Here is a 19647-nt window from a genome sequence, read left to right as displayed (position 1 = left end):
CCCGAGTGATGGAAAGCCCGTCGCTCGCCGGGTCTCACGCATGCGCACGACGGAGCTCCCTCCGTCGTGCGCATGCGCAGTGGGGAACATCGACCCACTTGCGAGCGTACTGCCGCTCGCGAGTGGGTCTGAATGACCCCCTATATGTGAAAGGTCTTTTCCCCGCTGGATGTAATTAGACAGGCAGCTGTTGTTGTACGGCAGATTGGCTGTTATCCTCACTGACAATAAAAGATGTTTGTTCCAGGGTCAGTCTGACTCTCCCCTCCCAGGTGCACGCGAACTCCCGGATCTACTTCCAAAAAGTAGGCCGAAAGTCACCCGGAAATTGTCACTTTCCAACATCTGCAGCCAAAGCGCCTGAAAAAGTACTGGGATCCCGTCCAGAACCGCTGCCCCTCTATGGGGAGCACCCCACCCGTCCTCTGCCCAGCTGGTGACCTCACCCTCCGGCTGCTAGGCATGTCTGAACCCAATGTATATGAGGGTCTAATAAGAAAAGACAAACGCAACACACAGCAAAAGTTTCAGACACTTGACGGAACGGAATGAAATATTATATATATATATAATATAGCAGGTGGTCAGTGGGTGAAACTATTTGTGGGTGTCAGTTGTCAGAAAACAGGCGCTAGTGTCATATGGGCGCAAGCTATTTCTTTTTTGTAAAATGCACCTGTAGCATTAGAATAACCTGTATGTCGGTGACACGTGTCCGCGTCCCCTTACAAACGGTAAATGACGTTGCACATTTGTCGCCCAAGTGGTAATAGTGTAGTCTTCATTCTAGCACCCTACACCTGTCACAACCCGTGCAGTTCCTCTATCCTGCCTGGGGTGTCGCGCTCTGCTCTGGTGCTTCTAGCACACTGTGGTCTGTATCTCAGCAGTTTGTTGCATCAGCTGATTGTGCTAGAAGCACCAGAGCAAAGAGCGACACCCCAGGCAGGAAAGAGGAACTGCACACGGGTTGTGACAGGTGCAGGGAGCTAGAATGAAGACTACACCGTGTAATACCGAAGGTGTCTTTCATTGGGTACAGGGGCTGGTACTTTGTGGGTAAGCAAATACTGTAATGATCGAGTTACCATCTATCGGAAGCGCCTAGTAATTCATGCTGATATATTGAATAACATCGCGCAGGTCTCTCTGGTCAGTCAGTACGTTGTAGGATCCGCTTATCGGATACACACCTGCAATATTACATGAGGCGCAGAAATTATTACACTTCTGTATTTGTTTTGACTGTGAGAACGGCGCAGAACGTACAATATAACTCTACGAGGTATATTTACTAAGGTGCGGGGTTTTAGAAGTGGAGATGTTCCCCATAGCAACCAATCTGATCCTACTTATTTATCTAGCACCTTCTAGAAGATAATAGCTACAATCTGGTTGCTGTGGGCAACATCTCCAAATCTAAAAACCCGCACTTATAGCAAATGTACCCCTGAATATAAGAACATGCAGTAGGTGTGTCTCCTAATCTCGCTGTTATCCCCACGTCATGGACTTCTAGGAGTTCAACTAAATGCAGATATTTTTATCGTCAAACCAAGTGGCAAAAGAAAGTATGGAGGGTGAGCGTTTATATTTAATGCAGACTGCGCCGTTTTATTTTATTAATATATTGCGTTGCCTAGAAAGGAAGCGGCCGCATTTTCTGGGTGGTTTAGAAAATGTAAAACTATTTATAGAGAGGAAAGAGAAGTGGTTTCCGAATGGGAGATCTTGTGTTATCCGCTGCCAGACGCGAGCGAGTTTCTGTAGGGATCTCTGGAGTGTATTACTATGCGGCTTTCCTACTAAACGTAACGGCTTATAAGCTGTAACCTATTGTACGTCCTCTTGTTCAAAGCCCCCTCCCTACTGTACACATGTATATTTAGGTGTATGTAATCTTAAGGTGCATATCCACTACAGGATGAAAGAACGATTGAATGATAACGTAATCGTTCCTTATACTGTGCAGAGGATAATGGCCCTCATTCAGAGCCGGACGCAATTAGCGCTCGCTCGTCCTGAAAATAGGGGTGGCTATTCAAATGAACCGTTCGCTGTTTGCGGTCTGTTCACGCCTCTAGGTCTGAACGAGCGAACAAAACTTGCGGTTGTTTTTTGGGAAACTACGCCCCCTGGCCGCTCGCATCCTACGTCATGTCCGCTGTTTATTAGATTAATCGAGTACATTGACCAGGGTATGAACTGCTCGCTATTCTTGTGGTCGGTTTTTGCTACCACAATTTTGCGAGCAGTTCTGGCTATAAAATAACCCAGTGACGTGGTCAATGACGCTGCTGTATTAATTATGCACACCCATAAAACGCCCGTTTTGACCTTTAAGCACGCCTGCGTTCTGATTTCCACTCCCCGTTTTCAAGCACCTTCCCCTGTTACCACCCACATACGCCTCATTCTGTCACTCAAATTAGCAGGCATTCGCTATTTTGCGAGCACATGAATTTCGACCGCACTGACTGGTTCGCACATGCATATAATGATCCGTACGCATGCGCAGTTGGCCAAACATCGCTCAGAGCAAACGAGCTGCCGCTTACGAGTGGCTCTGAATCAGGCCCAATGTGCCCACACTGAACGATATGTCAGTCAGTGCAGGCACCCTCTCTCATCCCCAAACATGCACAACCTGACTATTTTGGCCGCTTGGCCCACGTGTTCAGATGATGACAGATGCCGGCAATGACCAGCGGGAGTGCGCAACGTTGGTCATTGCGGGCATAATTACTGAACGATAAATGAACGATAATGATGTCGTTATCTTTCAATTTAATCGTGTAGTGGATATGAGCCTTTATTGTCTTGGTGCAATTTGTGGGGGTTTATTCTCTTCGCGTGTGCGTGCTTAGGGTCTCATACAGACCCGCTCGCAAGTGATATGCGCTTGCAAGCGGGTCGATGGTTGTGCATTGCACACGCATGTGCATAAGCCCCTTAGCGAGTGAGAAATTTACTTGCTCCGGGGCTCGCTACAAATGTTGATCGACAGCTTGCCCCGTTTTGTAGGCGGGGTGGAGGGGTGGCTGGACAATCGGAGGCGTTCCTGAACGCCTGCCGTTTGTAGGCGGCCCTACTGACATCACCGGTGATGTCAGTAGTGAGCTTCTGGCTCTATTAGAGCCGGAAGCTCACTGGGGCTTGCGGCAGACAAGACCCTACCACAAGGGTCTCGTCGCAAGCCCGATGGTCGTGACCATCACCTGGCTGCTCGCAAAAACTGTTGGTGGTCACCCACAGCTTAGCAAGCGGATGGGAGGCCGGCTTTTAAAAAAAACAAAAAAAACGGCGCCCTCATTCAGAGCGAGCGGCGCTGAATGAGGTCCTTAGACTGTACAACAACGGTTAGGTTGCACTGTGCTTATGACTCTTTATGCTCAGAAAGGTGTATGCAGTACCGGTGCATGGCGATATTGTGCCCTATGTCAGCCCCTCCCCCAAACACTTGACGTCATGGTGTCATGTTGAGGGTGGCAGGGCCACAGGCGCCAGGAAGTGCAGCGCTGCAACTTTAGGGCACCCGTGCAGGGTGCGTTCCTGGAACGTCCAAATACAAGTTCCGTGGGGCTGCGAGGGTGCTGTCACACTGCTAATTACGGTCCTGGGTGGAGTGGAGCATGCAAGCCTTGGGGCGAGTTCAGTACGGGCATGTTCACACCAGGGTTCCTCATGCAGACCACAACAAAGTCACATACGGACCTGTCAGGAGGCGGATGATGCGGGTGCTAAAACTATAGTACAAATGCACTGGATAATGATCGGCACTTCTGATTGGCTCAGTGTATCCTGATCCCGCCCCCACACGTGCTGTTACTATTATAAGTGCAGCTGCTGCAATTTGTTTGCATTATATTTGGTGTCTGCAGTCGGTTTGCAGCAAATACAAATAAGATACAATAAACAAAATAAATACAAAGTAGAAGTTTGTATTTCATTTAATTAGCACTATTTAATATTTGCATCTCTATTTAATTGTCTTTTAGATGGTAAAAACAACTTATTTATTAATAGGACTGCCCAGGCACTTTATCTGTAACGTTCACTGCTATCACTGTCACCCACATCTCCTGGCGTAAACCAGGCGTATAAACTACTGTCCTGTGGTAAAAATGATGTTTGTGTTGGTGTCCAGCTCTGTAAGCTGCGCAAACAAAGGTTTTTTTTTAAAAACAATTTTTTTATTGAGACATCATAGAACAAATATTAACAAATATAGTAACGCAAAATATATATAGCAAATACAATATACAGAATCTGTATAAGTGTGGTCACATTAGAAAATCACACCTAGACAAGAATAGGTAATATCGATAGTATGAGAATAACTCACGTGACATACACATTGTAACATACAGACTGTAACATACACATTGTAACATACAGACTGTAACATACACATTATAACATACAGACTGTAACATACACATAATAACATAGACTGTAACATACACATTGTAACATACAGACTATAACATACACATTGTAACATAGACTGTAACATACACATTGTAACATACAGACTGTAACATACACATAATAACATAGACTGTAACATACACATTGTAACATACAGACTATAACATACACATTGTAACATAGACTGTAACATACACATTGTAACATACAGACTGTAACATACACATAATAACATAGACTGTAATATACACATTGTAACATACAGACTATAACATACACATTGTAACATAGACTGTAACATACACATTGTAACATACAGACTGTAACATACACATTGTAACATACACATTATAACATACAGACTGTAACATACACATTGTAACATACAGACTGTAACATACACATTGTAACATACAGACTGTAACATACACATTGTAACAGACTGTAACATACAGACTGTAACATACACATTGTAACATACACATTATAACATACAGACTGTAACATACACATTATAACATACAGACTGTAACATACACATTGTAACATAGACTGTAACATACACATTGTAACATACACATTGTAACATACACATTGTAACATACACATTATAACATACAGACTGTAACATACACATTGTAACATACAGACTGTAACATACACATTGTAACATACAGACTGTAACATACAGACTGTAACATACACATTATAACATACAGACTGTAACATACACATTGTAACATACAGACTGTAACATACACATTGTAACAGACTGTAACATACACATTGTAACATACAGACTGTAACATACACATTGTAACATACACATTATAACATACAGACTGTAACATACACATTGTAACATACACATTGTAACATACAGACTGTAACATACACATTGTAACATACACATTATAACATACAGACTGTAACATACAGACTGTAACATACACATTATAACATACAGACTGTAACATACACATTGTAACACTGTAACATACACACTGTAACATACACATTGTAACATACAGACTGTAACATACACATTATAACATACAGACTGTAACATACACATTATAACATAGACTGAAACATACACATTATAACATAGACTGAAACATACACATTGTAACATACACACTGTAACATACACACTGTAACATACAGACTGTAACATACACATTGTAACATATACATTGTAACATACAGACTGTAACATACAGACTGTAACATACAGACTGTAACATACAGACTGTAACATACAGACTGTACATACACATTGTAACATACAGACTGTAACATACAGACTGTAACATACACACTGTAACATACAGACTGTAACATACAGACTGTAACATACAGACTGTACATACACATTGTAACATACAGACTGTAACATACACATTGTAACATACACATTGTAACATACACATTGTAACATACAGACTGTAACATACACATTATAACATACAGACTGTAACATACACATTATAACATAGACTGTAACATACACAGTGTAACATACACATTGTAACATACACACTGTAACATACACATTGTAACATACACATTGTAATATACAGACTGTCAACATATAAATAAAATTAATTAAACAAACAAAAAAATAAAAGAGAGCAAAATGAACCAATAATCAGGAGCAACTGCAGCCGCGATTGGAAACACTGTAATAGGAGCCTTGGGAAGGAACCTATTGAATTCCTTATTGATTAAGGTAAACGTGGCAGTTGGTTTTTTCATGTGCACTTTATGCCTGCGTTTTCCGCACAAGAGGCTTCCAACTCATTAGCTTATTAGAGTTCCATAAATAAGGTTCACTGCTGTTATCTAGGTAATTTGCCATACTTACCTTGCCCCAAATCCATGCTCACTCCGTCCTCAAATGTTGCCCAATCAGTGCCTCTCTTTGTCCTCAACTGCCACCCAATCAGTGCCTCTCTTTGTCCTCAACTGCCACCTAATCAGTGCCTCTCTTTGTCCTCAACTGCCACCCAATCAGTGCCACTCTTTGTCCTCAACTGCCACCCAATCAGTGCCTCTCTTTGTCCTCAACTGCCACCCAATCAGTGCCTCTTTGTCCTCAACTGCCACCCAATCAGTGCCTCTCTTTGTCCTCAACTGCCACCCAATCAGTGCCTCTTTGTCCTCTACTGCCACCCAATCAGTGCCTCTCTTTGTCCTCAACTGCCACCCAATCAGTGCCTCTCTGTCCTCAACTGCCACCCAATCAGTGCCTTTCTTTGTCCTCAACTGCCACCCAATCAGTGCCTCTCTTTGTCCTCAACTGCCACCCAATCAGTGCCTTTCTCCGTCCTCAACTTGCGACCAATCAGTGCCATTCTCATTTCTTAACTGACACCCCATCAGCGCCTCTCTCTCTCCTCCTTGCCCAATCCATGCCTCTCTATCCTCAACTGCCCCCAAGCAGTGCCTTCCTCTATCCTCAACTGCCCCATACCTACCTCTCTGTCCTCCAATAACCCTCAATCCGTGGCCTCTGTCAGTGCTCCCCCAAGCCGAGCCTTACTCTAACTAAACTGAACCCTGCTGATCGCACCTGGACCCCAGTAACACTGTGTTACACTGCCTGTGTCCCGGCCTTTTTCAGTGTGATTAGGATGAATCCTCTACAGGTTGGCACAGTATTGGGGTGCAGGTCTTGTGACAATTGTGACTGTGGTGACCCCTGTCGCTCTCTGCCCACACATATAGGTGACCTATCTGTTCCCGTCCTCTGAGTACAGGGCGAGAGCGTTATCGGCGCTGTGTTCTGTCCTGTGGGATTTCATGTACAGAAAGGCGCTAATCACTCATTGGCCTGGATTACGCGATCGAACATCCAATTCTGTTTCCTTTTGCTGACGTGATAAATTCCCTCAGTGATTAAACATTTTTCTACCACCTCAATTTTTCTTTGCTGCAAAAATATATATTTGGATATATGGATACACATTTTCCACGCTGCCGGGTTTATGGATTAAGTGCCGACATTTTGTGGGCTCAAAAAGTACCACAGAAACCGATTTTTATTTTTAAGGCAACCCTTATTGTCAGTGGTGACGAAATCTGTACAAGGAGTTATATATATATTTTCAGTCTAAACTATGTGATAGCAGCTAACAGGTTTCCATCAGTGTGACGGATAGTGTAGGACCTGCAGAAAGTGGGGTCCCGTGATGTGGGCTGCGGGCTTAAAATGCATTGATCAATCCATGAACTAAATCCCCATTATTTATTTACTTATTTATACATCATTGTGAGTGTTTAAACATGGTGAGTGCTGGGTTTTCTGTTTTTATTTTTTTAATTTTTTATATATATATATATATATATATATATATATATATATCCTTATGTCTGTATGCTATTACCGGTAAGTACATCAGAAACCCCTTCGGCTGGATCACAGGAGTCGCGTGGTGAAAATTGTCCACCTGCAACTTATAAAACTTCTTTACATCTCCAAAAAACTGTTTCTCAGCGGCGCACACCCCCCCACCACAACCCCCACCCCTGAGCTAAATATAAGTTATTGCGACACACGTGGTCCTGTGTAACATGTGCGCTTTGTTGGATGTTTATATAATCCTGCAGCCCAGACACTGCACAGATGTCTCGTGTCCCAGAGAATACATCCAGCTACAATATAGCAGATGAGGCGTAGGGGCTCCTGCTAATTACACAGAGTGACTGCCTGAGAGAAAATACATAGATGAAGTGTCCCTCGCAGCGGATCAGGGTGACAATGACGCTGCGACATTAGTTAGCGATGACACATGCCACCTCTTGAAAGCCCTGTAGTGACAGTCTCACCCGGCAGCCCCGTGCCATCTGCCATTAGTGGTAAAATGACTGAAACGAAGCCTTTATATTTACTGTCAGATTCATTCCCAATCACATGGAAGAGCAGGATGTAGCGCCATAAGTAACTGATCCTCTATTGTCAGACAGTAGTCGGTACTGTTTGCTGCAAACAAAAGTTTTTGTTTTCTGTGCATGTGATATTGCCTTCCTCAGTACCTTGTGTGGCAGTGCTCCTCACAGTAACTGTACAAGAGATCAGTGATTGTGTCTGTGTGTTATATTCCATTCCTCAGTCAGTACCTTGTGTGGCAGTGCTCCTCACAGTAACTGTACAAGAGATCAGTGATCGTGTCTGTGTATTATATTCCACTCCTCAGTCATTACCTTGTGCGGCAGTGCTCCTCACAGTAACTGTACAAGAGATCAGTGATCGTGTCTGTGTGTAATATTCCACTCCTCAGTCATTACCTTGTGTGGCAGTGCTCCTCACAGTAACGGTACAAGAAAGAGATCGGTGATCGTGTCTGTGTGTTATATTCCATTCCTCAGTCATTTCCTTGTGTGGCAGTGCTCCTCACAGTAACGGTACAAGAAAGAGATCGGTGATCGTGTCTGTGTGTTATATTCCATTCCTCCGTCATTACCTTGTGCAGCAGTGCTCCTCACAGTAACGGTACAAGAGATCAGTGATCGTGTCTGTGTGTAACATTCCACTCCTCAGTCATTACCTTGTGCAGCAGTGCTCCTCACAGTAACGGTACAAGAGATCAGTGATCATGTCTGTGTGTAATATTCCACTCCTCAGTCATTACCTTGTGCGGCAGTGCTCCTCACAGTAACTGTACAAGAGATCAGTGATCGTGTCTGTGTGTAATATTCCACTCCTCAGTCATTACCTTGTGTGGCAGTGCTCCTCGCAGTAACTGTACAAGAGATCAGTGATCATATCTGTGTGTTATATTCCACTCCTCAGTCAGTACCTTGTGTGGCAGTGCTCCTCACAGTAACTGTACAAGAGATCAGTGATCGTGTCTGTGTATTATATTCCACTCCTCAGTCATTACCTTGTGCGGCAGTGCTCCTCACAGTAACTGTACAAGAAAGAGATCAGTGATCATGTCTGTGTGTAATATTCCATTCCTCAGTCATTTCCTTGTGTGGCAGTGCTCCTCACAGTAACGGTACAAGAAAGAGATCGGTGATCGTGTCTGTGTGTTATATTCCATTCCTCAGTCATTACCTTGTGCAGCAGTGCTCCTCACAGTAACGGTACAAGAGATCAGTGATCGTGTCTGTGTGTTATATTCCATTCCTCAGTCAGTACCTTGTGTGGCAGTGCTCCTCACAGTAACGGTACAAGAGATCAGTGATTGTGTCTGTGTGTTATATTCCATTCCTCAGTCAGTACCTTGTGTGGCAGTGCTCCTCACAGTAACTGTACAAGAGATCAGTGATCGTGTCTGTGTATTATATTCCACTCCTCAGTCATTACCTTGTGCGGCAGTGCTCCTCACAGTAACTGTACAAGAGATCAGTGATCGTGTCTGTGTGTAATATTCCACTCCTCAGTCATTACCTTGTGTGGCAGTGCTCCTCGCAGTAACTGTACAAGAGATCAGTGATCATATCTGTGTGTTATATTCCACTCCTCAGTCAGTACCTTGTGTGGCAGTGCTCCTCACAGTAACTGTACAAGAGATCAGTGATCGTGTCTGTGTATTATATTCCACTCCTCAGTCATTACCTTGTGCGGCAGTGCTCCTCACAGTAACTGTACAAGAAAGAGATCAGTGATCATGTCTGTGTGTAATATTCCATTCCTCAGTCATTTCCTTGTGTGGCAGTGCTCCTCACAGTAACGGTACAAGAAAGAGATCGGTGATCGTGTCTGTGTGTTATATTCCATTCCTCAGTCATTACCTTGTGCAGCAGTGCTCCTCACAGTAACGGTACAAGAGATCAGTGATTGTGTCTGTGTGTTATATTCCATTCCTCAGTCAGTACCTTGTGTGGCAGTGCTCCTCACAGTAACGGTACAAGAGATCAGTGATTGTGTCTGTGTGTTATATTCCATTCCTCAGTCAGTACCTTGTGTGGCAGTGCTCCTCACAGTAACTGTACAAGAGATCAGTGATCGTGTCTGTGTATTATATTCCACTCCTCAGTCATTACCTTGTGCGGCAGTGCTCCTCACAGTAACTGTACAAGAAAGAGATCAGTGATCATGTCTGTGTGTAATATTCCATTCCTCAGTCATTTCCTTGTGTGGCAGTGCTCCTCACAGTAACGGTACAAGAAAGAGATCGGTGATCGTGTCTGTGTGTTATATTCCATTCCTCAGTCATTACCTTGTGCAGCAGTGCTCCTCACAGTAACGGTACAAGAGATCAGTGATCGTGTCTGTGTGTAACATTCCACTCCTCAGTCATTACCTTGTGCAGCAGTGCTCCTCACAGTAACGGTACAAGAGATCAGTGATCATGTCTGTGTGTAATATTCCACTCCTCAGTCATTACCTTGTGCGGCAGTGCTCCTCACAGTAACTGTACAAGAGATCAGTGATCGTGTCTGTGTGTAATATTCCACTCCTCAGTCATTACCTTGTGTGGCAGTGCTCCTCGCAGTAACTGTACAAGAGATCAGTGATCGTGTCTGTGTATTATATTCCACTCCTCAGTCATTACCTTGTGCGGCAGTGCTCCTCACAGTAACTGTACAAGAAAGAGATCAGTGATCATGTCTGTGTGTAATATTCCATTCCTCAGTCATTTCCTTGTGTGGCAGTGCTCCTCACAGTAACGGTACAAGAAAGAGATCGGTGATCGTGTCTGTGTGTTATATTCCATTCCTCAGTCATTACCTTGTGCAGCAGTGCTCCTCACAGTAACGGTACAAGAGATCAGTGATCGTGTCTGTGTGTAATATTCCATTCCTCAGTCATTACCTTGTGCAGCAGTGCTCCTCACAGTAACGGTACAAGAGATCAGTGATCGTGTCTGTGTGTAATATTCCACTCCTCAGTCATTACCTTGTGCAGCAGTGCTCCTCACAGTAACGGTACAAGAGATCAGTGATCATGTCTGTGTGTAATATTCCACTCCTCAGTCATTACCTTGTGCGGCAGTGCTCCTCACAGTAACTGTACAAGAGATCAGTGATCGTGTCTGTGTGTAATATTCCACTCCTCAGTCATTACCTTGTGTGGCAGTGCTCCTCGCAGTAACTGTACAAGAGATCAGTGATCATATCTGTGTGTTATATTCCACTCCTCAGTCAGTACCTTGTGTGGCAGTGCTCCTCACAGTAACTGTACAAGAGATCAGTGATCGTGTCTGTGTATTATATTCCACTCCTCAGTCATTACCTTGTGCGGCAGTGCTCCTCACAGTAACTGTACAAGAAAGAGATCAGTGATCATGTCTGTGTGTAATATTCCATTCCTCAGTCATTTCCTTGTGTGGCAGTGCTCCTCACAGTAACGGTACAAGAAAGAGATCGGTGATCGTGTCTGTGTGTTATATTCCATTCCTCAGTCATTACCTTGTGCAGCAGTGCTCCTCACAGTAACGGTACAAGAGATCAGTGATCGTGTCTGTGTGTAATATTCCACTCCTCAGTCATTACCTTGTGCAGCAGTGCTCCTCACAGTAACGGTACAAGAGATCAGTGATCATGTCTGTGTGTAATATTCCACTCCTCAGTCATTACCTTGTGCGGCAGTGCTCCTCACAGTAACTGTACAAGAGATCAGTGATCATGTCTGTGTGTTATATTCCACTCCTCAGTCATTACCTTGTGTGGCAGTGCTCCTCACAGTAACTGTACAAGAGATCAGTGATCATATCTGTGTGTTATATTCCACTCCTCAGTCATTACCTTGTGTGGCAGTGCTCCTCACAGTAACTGTACAAGAGATCAGTGATCGTGTCTGTGTTATATATTCCACTCCTCAGTCATTACATTGTGCGGCAGTGCTCCTCACAGTAACTGTACAAGAGATCAGTGATCGTGTCTGTGTGTAATATTCCACTCCTCAGTCATTACATTGTGTGGCAGTGCTCCTCACAGTAACTGTACAAGAGATCAGTGATCATGTCTGTGTGTAATATTCCATTCCTCAGTCATTACCTTGTGTGGCAGTGCTCCTCACAGTAACTGTACAAGAGATCAGTGATCATATCTGTGTGTTATATTCCACTCCTCAGTCATTACCTTGTATGGCAGTGCTCCTCACAGTAACGGTAGAAGAAAGAGATCAGTGATTGTGTCTGTGTGTAATATTCCATTCCTCAGTCATTACCTTGTGTGGCAGTGCTCCTCACAGTAACGGTACAAGAAAGAGATCAGTGATCATGTCTGTGTAATATTCCACTCCTCAGTCATTACCTTGTGTGGCAGTGCTCCTCACAGTAACGGTAGAAGAAAGAGATCAGTGATTGTGTCTGTGTGTAATATTCCATTCCTCAGTCATTACCTTGTGTGGCAGTGCTCCTCACAGTAACGGTACAAGAAAGAGATCAGTGATCATGTCTGTGTGTAATATTCCACTCCTCAGTCATTACCTTGTGCGGCAGTGCTCCTCACAGTAACGGTACAAGAAAGAGATCAGTGATCGTGTCTGTGTGTAATATTCCATTCCTCAGTCATTACCTTGTGCAGCAGTGCTCCTCACAGTAACTGTACAAGAGATCAGTGATCGTGTCTGTGTGTAATATTCCATTCCTCAGTCATTACCTTGTGTGGCAGTGCTCCTCACAGTAACTGTACAAGAAAGAGATCAGTGATCATGTCTGTGTGTAATATTCCACTCCTCAGTCATTACCTTGTGTGGCAGTGCTCCTCACAGTAACTGTACAAGAAAGAGATCAGTGATCATGTCTGTGTGTAATATTCCACTCCTCATTCATTACATTGTGTGGCAGTGCTCCTCACAGTAACTGTACAAGAAAGACATCAGTGATCATGTCTGTGTGTAATATTCCACTCCTCAGTCATTACCTTGTGCGGCAGTGCTCCTCACAGTAACGGTAGAAGAAAGAGATCAGTGATTGTGTCTGTGTGTAATATTCCATTCCTCAGTCATTACCTTGTGTGGCAGTGCTCCTCACAGTAACTGTACAAGAAAGAGATCAGTGATCATGTCTGTGTGTAATATTCCACTCCTCAGTCATTACCTTGTGTGGCAGTGCTCCTCACAGTAACTGTACAAGAAAGAGATCAGTGATCATGTCTGTGTGTAATATTCCACTCCTCAGTCATTACCTTGTGTGGCAGTGCTCCTCACAGTAACTGTACAAGAGATCAGTGATCATGTCTGTGTGTAATATTCCACTCCTCAGTCATTACCTTGTGTGGCAGTGCTCCTCACATTAACTGTACAAGAGATCAGTGATCGTGTCTGTGTGTAATATTCCATTCCTCAGTCATTACCTTGTGTGGCAGTGCTCCTCACAGTAACTGTACAAGAAAGAGATCAGTGATCATGTCTGTGTGTAATATTCCACTCCTCAGTCATTACCTTGTGTGGCAGTGCTCCTCACAGTAACTGTACAAGAAAGAGATCAGTGATCATGTCTGTGTGTAATATTCCACTCCTCAGTCATTACCTTGTGTGGCAGTGCTCCTCACAGTAACTGTACAAGAGATCAGTGATCATATCTGTGTGTTATATTCCACTCCTCAGTCATTACCTTGTGTGGCAGTGCTCCTCACAGTAACTGTACAAGAGATCAGTGATCGTGTCTGTGTTATATATTCCACTCCTCAGTCATTACATTGTGCGGCAGTGCTCCTCACAGTAACTGTACAAGAGATCAGTGATCGTGTCTGTGTGTAATATTCCACTCCTCAGTCATTACATTGTGTGGCAGTGCTCCTCACAGTAACTGTACAAGAGATCAGTGATCATGTCTGTGTGTAATATTCCATTCCTCAGTCATTACCTTGTGTGGCAGTGCTCCTCACAGTAACTGTACAAGAGATCAGTGATCATATCTGTGTGTTATATTCCACTCCTCAGTCATTACCTTGTATGGCAGTGCTCCTCACAGTAACGGTAGAAGAAAGAGATCAGTGATTGTGTCTGTGTGTAATATTCCATTCCTCAGTCATTACCTTGTGTGGCAGTGCTCCTCACAGTAACGGTACAAGAAAGAGATCAGTGATCATGTCTGTGTAATATTCCACTCCTCAGTCATTACCTTGTGTGGCAGTGCTCCTCACAGTAACGGTAGAAGAAAGAGATCAGTGATTGTGTCTGTGTGTAATATTCCATTCCTCAGTCATTACCTTGTGTGGCAGTGCTCCTCACAGTAACGGTACAAGAAAGAGATCAGTGATCATGTCTGTGTGTAATATTCCACTCCTCAGTCATTACCTTGTGCGGCAGTGCTCCTCACAGTAACGGTACAAGAAAGAGATCAGTGATCGTGTCTGTGTGTAATATTCCATTCCTCAGTCATTACCTTGTGCAGCAGTGCTCCTCACAGTAACTGTACAAGAGATCAGTGATCGTGTCTGTGTGTAATATTCCATTCCTCAGTCATTACCTTGTGTGGCAGTGCTCCTCACAGTAACTGTACAAGAAAGAGATCAGTGATCATGTCTGTGTGTAATATTCCACTCCTCAGTCATTACCTTGTGTGGCAGTGCTCCTCACAGTAACTGTACAAGAAAGAGATCAGTGATCATGTCTGTGTGTAATATTCCACTCCTCATTCATTACATTGTGTGGCAGTGCTCCTCACAGTAACTGTACAAGAAAGACATCAGTGATCATGTCTGTGTGTAATATTCCACTCCTCAGTCATTACCTTGTGCGGCAGTGCTCCTCACAGTAACGGTAGAAGAAAGAGATCAGTGATTGTGTCTGTGTGTAATATTCCATTCCTCAGTCATTACCTTGTGTGGCAGTGCTCCTCACAGTAACTGTACAAGAAAGAGATCAGTGATCATGTCTGTGTGTAATATTCCACTCCTCAGTCATTACCTTGTGTGGCAGTGCTCCTCACAGTAACTGTACAAGAAAGAGATCAGTGATCATGTCTGTGTGTAATATTCCACTCCTCAGTCATTACCTTGTGTGGCAGTGCTCCTCACAGTAACTGTACAAGAGATCAGTGATCATGTCTGTGTGTAATATTCCACTCCTCAGTCATTACCTTGTGTGGCAGTGCTCCTCACATTAACTGTACAAGAGATCAGTGATCGTGTCTGTGTGTAATATTCCATTCCTCAGTCATTACCTTGTGTGGCAGTGCTCCTCACAGTAACTGTACAAGAAAGAGATCAGTGATCATGTCTGTGTGTAATATTCCACTCCTCAGTCATTACCTTGTGTGGCAGTGCTCCTCACAGTAACTGTACAAGAAAGAGATCAGTGATCATGTCTGTGTGTAATATTCCACTCCTCAGTCATTACCTTGTGTGGCAGTGCTCCTCACAGTAACTGTACAAGAAAGAGATCAGTGATCATGTCTGTGTGTAATATTCCACTCCTCAGTCATTACCTTGTGTGGCAGTGCTCCTCACAGTAACTGTACAAGAGATCAGTGATCATGTCTGTGTGTAATATTCCACTCCTCAGTCATTACCTTGTGTGGCAGTGCTCCTCACATTAACTGTACAAGAGATCAGTGATCGTGTCTGTGTGTAATATTCCATTCCTCAGTCATTACCTTGTGTGGCAGTGCTCCTCACAGTAACTGTACAAGAAAGAGATCAGTGATCATGTCTGTGTGTAATATTCCACTCCTCATTCATTACATTGTGTGGCAGTGCTCCTCACAGTAACTGTACAAGAAAGACATCAGTGATCATGTCTGTGTGTAATATTCCATTCCTCAGTCATTACCTTGTATGGCAGTGCTCCTCACAGTAACGGTAGAAGAAAGAGATCAGTGATTGTGTCTGTGTGTAATATTCCATTCCTCAGTCATTACCTTGTGTGGCAGTGCTCCTCACAGTAACGGTACAAGAAAGAGATCAGTGATCATGTCTGTGTAATATTCCACTCCTCAGTCATTACCTTGTGTGGCAGTGCTCCTCACAGTAACGGTAGAAGAAAGAGATCAGTGATTGTGTCTGTGTGTAATATTCCATTCCTCAGTCATTACCTTGTGTGGCAGTGCTCCTCACAGTAACGGTACAAGAAAGAGATCAGGGATCATGTCTGTGTGTAATATTCCACTCCTCAGTCATTACCTTGTGCGGCAGTGCTCCTCACAGTAACGGTACAAGAAAGAGATCAGTGATCGTGTCTGTGTGTAATATTCCATTCCTCAGTCATTACCTTGTGCAGCAGTGCTCCTCACAGTAACTGTACAAGAGATCAGTGATCGTGTCTGTGTGTAATATTCCATTCCTCAGTCATTACCTTGTGTGGCAGTGCTCCTCACAGTAACTGTACAAGAAAGAGATCAGTGATCATGTCTGTGTGTAATATTCCACTCCTCAGTCATTACCTTGTGTGGCAGTGCTCCTCACAGTAACTGTACAAGAAAGAGATCAGTGATCATGTCTGTGTGTAATATTCCATTCCTCAGTCATTACCTTGTGTGGCAGTGCTCCTCACAGTAACGGTAGAAGAAAGAGATCAGTGATCATGTCTGTGTGTAATATTCCACTCCTCAGTCATTACCTTGTGTGGCAGTGCTCCTCACAGTAACTGTACAAGAAAGAGATCAGTGATCATGTCTGTGTGTAATATTCCACTCCTCAGTCATTACCTTGTGTGGCAGTGCTCCTCACAGTAACTGTACAAGAAAGAGATCAGTGATCATGTCTGTGTGTAATATTCCATTCCTCAGTCATTACCTTGTGTGGCAGTGCTCCTCACAGTAACTGTACAAGAAAGAGATCAGTGATCATGTCTGTGTGTAATATTCCATTCCTCAGTCATTACCTTGTGTGGCAGTGCTCCTCACAGTAATGGTACAAGAAAGAGATCAGTGATTGTGTCTGTGTGTAATATTCCATTCCTCAGTCATTACCTTGTATGGCAGTGCTCCTCACAGTAACGGTAGAAGAAAGAGATCAGTGATCATGTCTGTGTAATATTCCACTCCTCAGTCATTACCTTGTGTGGCAGTGCTCCTCACAGTAACGGTAGAAGAAAGAGATCAGTGATTGTGTCTGTGTGTAATATTCCATTCCTCAGTCATTACCTTGTGTGGCAGTGCTCCTCACAGTAACTGTACAAGAAAGACATCAGTGATCATGTCTGTGTGTAATATTCCACTCCTCAGTCATTACCTTGTGCGGCAGTGCTCCTCACAGTAACGGTAGAAGAAAGAGATCAGTGATTGTGTCTGTGTGTAATATTCCATTCCTCAGTCATTACCTTGTGTGGCAGTGCTCCTCACAGTAACTGTACAAGAAAGAGATCAGTGATCATGTCTGTGTGTAATATTCCACTCCTCAGTCATTACCTTGTGTGGCAGTGCTCCTCACAGTAACTGTACAAGAAAGAGATCAGTGATCATGTCTGTGTGTAATATTCCACTCCTCAGTCATTACCTTGTGTGGCAGTGCTCCTCACAGTAACTGTACAAGAAAGAGATCAGTGATCATGTCTGTGTGTAATATTCCACTCCTCAGTCATTACCTTGTGTGGCAGTGCTCCTCACAGTAACTGTACAAGAGATCAGTGATCATGTCTGTGTGTAATATTCCACTCCTCAGTCATTACCTTGTGTGGCAGTGCTCCTCACATTAACTGTACAAGAGATCAGTGATCGTGTCTGTGTGTAATATTCCATTCCTCAGTCATTACCTTGTGTGGCAGTGCTCCTCACAGTAACTGTACAAGAAAGAGATCAGTGATCATGTCTGTGTGTAATATTCCACTCCTCATTCATTACATTGTGTGGCAGTGCTCCTCACAGTAACTGTACAAGAAAGACATCAGTGATCATGTCTGTGTGTAATATTCCATTCCTCAGTCATTACCTTGTATGGCAGTGCTCCTCACAGTAACGGTAGAAGAAAGAGATCAGTGATTGTGTCTGTGTGTAATATTCCATTCCTCAGTCATTACCTTGTGTGGCAGTGCTCCTCACAGTAACGGTACAAGAAAGAGATCAGTGATCATGTCTGTGTAATATTCCACTCCTCAGTCATTACCTTGTGTGGCAGTGCTCCTCACAGTAACGGTAGAAGAAAGAGATCAGTGATTGTGTCTGTGTGTAATATTCCATTCCTCAGTCATTACCTTGTGTGGCAGTGCTCCTCACAGTAACGGTACAAGAAAGAGATCAGGGATCATGTCTGTGTGTAATATTCCACTCCTCAGTCATTACCTTGTGCGGCAGTGCTCCTCACAGTAACGGTACAAGAAAGAGATCAGTGATCGTGTCTGTGTGTAATATTCCATTCCTCAGTCATTACCTTGTGCAGCAGTGCTCCTCACAGTAACTGTACAAGAGATCAGTGATCGTGTCTGTGTGTAATATTCCATTCCTCAGTCATTACCTTGTGTGGCAGTGCTCCTCACAGTAACTGTACAAGAAAGAGATCAGTGATCATGTCTGTGTGTAATATTCCACTCCTCAGTCATTACCTTGTGTGGCAGTGCTCCTCACAGTAACTGTACAAGAAAGAGATCAGTGATCATGTCTGTGTGTAATATTCCATTCCTCAGTCATTACCTTGTGTGGCAGTGCTCCTCACAGTAACGGTAGAAGAAAGAGATCAGTGATCATGTCTGTGTGTAATATTCCACTCCTCAGTCATTACCTTGTGTGGCAGTGCTCCTCACAGTAACTGTACAAGAAAGAGATCAGTGATCATGTCTGTGTGTAATATTCCACTCCTCAGTCATTACCTTGTGTGGCAGTGCTCCTCACAGTAACTGTACAAGAAAGAGATCAGTGATCATGTCTGTGTGTAATATTCCATTCCTCAGTCATTACCTTGTGTGGCAGTGCTCCTCACAGTAACTGTACAAGAAAGAGATCAGTGATCATGTCTGTGTGTAATATTCCATTCCTCAGTCATTACCTTGTGTGGCAGTGCTCCTCACAGTAATGGTACAAGAAAGAGATCAGTGATTGTGTCTGTGTGTAATATTCCATTCCTCAGTCATTACCTTGTATGGCAGTGCTCCTCACAGTAACGGTAGAAGAAAGAGATCAGTGATCATGTCTGTGTAATATTCCACTCCTCAGTCATTACCTTGTGTGGCAGTGCTCCTCACAGTAACGGTAGAAGAAAGAGATCAGTGATTGTGTCTGTGTGTAATATTCCATTCCTCAGTCATTACCTTGTGTGGCAGTGCTCCTCACAGTAACTGTACAAGAAAGAGATCAGTGATCATGTCTGTGTGTAATATTCCACTCCTCAGTCATTACCTTGTGTGGCAGTGCTCCTCACAGTAACTGTACAAGAGATCAGTGA

General features: G+C 43.7%; 1 protein-coding gene across 1 annotated transcript in view; it reads left to right on the top strand.

The window, feature by feature from the left end:
• The window catches only part of GARNL3 (GTPase activating Rap/RanGAP domain like 3), a 310087-nt gene that overhangs the window by 28547 nt on the left and 261893 nt on the right, over positions 1-19647 (top strand). The gene's annotated exons all lie outside the window — the stretch shown is intronic.

Source organism: Taudactylus pleione, unplaced genomic scaffold (genome assembly GCF_031769625.1).
Source record: "Taudactylus pleione unplaced genomic scaffold, aTauple2 ptg000583l, whole genome shotgun sequence".
NCBI lineage: Eukaryota > Metazoa > Chordata > Amphibia > Anura > Myobatrachidae > Taudactylus > Taudactylus pleione.
The sequence above is the reverse complement of the archived record's forward strand: the minus strand, read 5'-3'. Positions and strand labels throughout refer to the sequence as shown.